Genomic DNA, 2,488 nt, shown 5'->3' with positions numbered 1-2,488 from the left:
GGGGGGGAGGGAGGGGGGTATCCGTTAATCCGCGCGGCTTAATGCGTGGACCGGGAGAATGCGGGGACCTGGTACACACTGGACAACGTCCAAAGGCTGGTGGGACCCGCTTTCCCGCTGACCATTGGGGGTAATTATCGTGGCCCCGGGGAAAGCTCTCTCACGCTCGGTATCCCTTCCGGCCAGCTAGCCAGCGGTGGTGGCTCGCGCGAGAGCACGTCAATCCTCGAGCCTCCCCTTCAAAGGACCTACGACTGCGTCGATCGCGTCGTGCCGTGCATGTATGCATACGTGCCGTATGCCGCAATGGCAATAACCGGTAATTTTTCTGCAGCGAGATTCTTGCAGCGCTCCAGCCAACCGCTGCTCGCCTGCTCCTCTCCCTCACCTCACCCCTTTCGCCGCTCGCTGGGGGTACCTATACATGTCGTTCTCGGAACGACACGGAACAGGTAGAGCTCTCCTTCCGGAGGTGAGCCACGCAGAATAGAGCTGATTGCAAAAGCGGGGTCACGTCTTGGCGGCCGCGATCGATTTCCGCGCGAGGATCGAGGCATAATCCACGAACGCGATGCGCACCGCCGAAGAATTTTCGGCGAGCCGAAAATTCTCTGATCGGTGATTTTATCCGAATTACGCGCGCGTGAACACAGGGTGGTCTCCCCCCCTCCCACCCCTCAGGGGAAATTTAACAAACCGCTTCTCATTTATGGATTTTTAGCAGCCGATTTTTTTTTTCAATTTATATCGATATTATTTATGTTTATATTATTTTTCTTTATTTATTAATATAATGTTACAATGTTGTAATTAAATTGCGAATGCGACTGATAACGATATAACGATATATCATGCGATTAGTAGTTCATTGTATTTGTAAATCATGGATTTGTAAAAATTTTATATTATATATTATGAATAATATATTTTATATATATTAATATAAAACGTTAAAAATCACACACAGACCAATATATGTACCACAATGTGTGTATCACACACAGACCAATGTATGTACCACAATGTGTGTATCACACACAGACCAATGTATGTACCATAATGTGTGTATCACATACAGACCAATGTATGTACAGATCGTTAAATTTTTATCATATAACATGCAATATTTCATACGTACGCTTCTAAAATGTGGATACTAGTGGTCTCTTGGAGTGTTTTCGCGAACTGTCTTGGACTGTCCTCGTATGATACATATCATCTAAATTTTACAAATCAAAATCAATAAAATTCACAGTAAAAAATAAAATTTAATATAGTTTTTATTCTATTTTTATTAATTTTTCTATCTATTCTGCTTAATTTTTTCATTTCTTTACTTGTTTAGTTTCCACAATTTTTGATTTCACAATAAATTTTATTTTAACAATAAATAATAAATAATTGTAACATTATTAATATTAATGGCACTTCTACAATTTTATTTTAAGAATAAAAAATTTATAAATATTTAAAAAAATAAATTCACGTATTTATTAGAATCTCAAGAAATTACAAAGATCGATCATAAACATTTTTGCGATTACTAAAGATGAAAGAAATATAAAAATCTTTCTTATACGCGCACAAGCTTTTTTCAGTTAATAATTTCTACAATTCATAATAAATAAATCAAAATTTGTGTGTATAAAACTCTTTCAGCGATTTACTTTTCTCACTCGTTCAATTTATTTTATTAATTACAACGCTTGAAAAGCAGTTCCTCTTACATGCAATCAATACGCTATCAGTATTAATCCGATCCGCTTTGCAATCTCGTTTAGATTACCGCGATATCCGAATTCGTAAAAGTCAGTTATACAGAAGCATTAAAGGGTTAATGAGTCATTAGGTATGCTTTGCATTTGAAAATAAAGATCGTGATATCATATTCATATAAATTCATCCCAATGTGTCGGGGGGGTGCGACTAATCCGGCGCGACAGGATCACGCGAAGCATAAAATCCGAGTTACGGTGCGATACGGTGAATCCGTATCCCGAAGTTTCCCGTTCCCGCCCCGCAAATTACATCCACCGGGTTTTGTCACCGGGACTGGCGGGGCTATTTAGGTCTCGCAGCTTGACACGGAAACGTCGGTTTTTAGGGGTCGGCCGTTGTTAGCGATAAATAGACGAGACGTTGATAAGGTGGAAACTAATTAGATCGTGGAAGTTGTCGGCGATGTTTAAAATTCATGTACCTATTGACCTTAGAGAGAAGGAGTTCGGAGAGAGCAGTATCTAACAGTGATTACGGGTGTCGTCAGGCGAAAGCCACCACGGGGACGGAATGTATAATACGAATATATATATACACCGCGGCGAATGTGCGGCCGCACGGCCGGGCATAATAAAGTCCAATCACGTGAATAAGTTGGTGATAACTCTTAACGGGATCCGTCAGAATCTCTTCCGAACAACATCGCCGCGTGAAATATTCCAATTAACGTACACGTCAAATATTTCGGCTTGTATTACATGAATTATTA

This window comes from Wasmannia auropunctata, unplaced genomic scaffold, assembly GCF_000956235.1.
Source record: "Wasmannia auropunctata unplaced genomic scaffold, wasmannia.A_1.0 LD335737.1, whole genome shotgun sequence".
NCBI lineage: Eukaryota > Metazoa > Arthropoda > Insecta > Hymenoptera > Formicidae > Wasmannia > Wasmannia auropunctata.
This window is presented reverse-complemented; position numbering follows the sequence as displayed.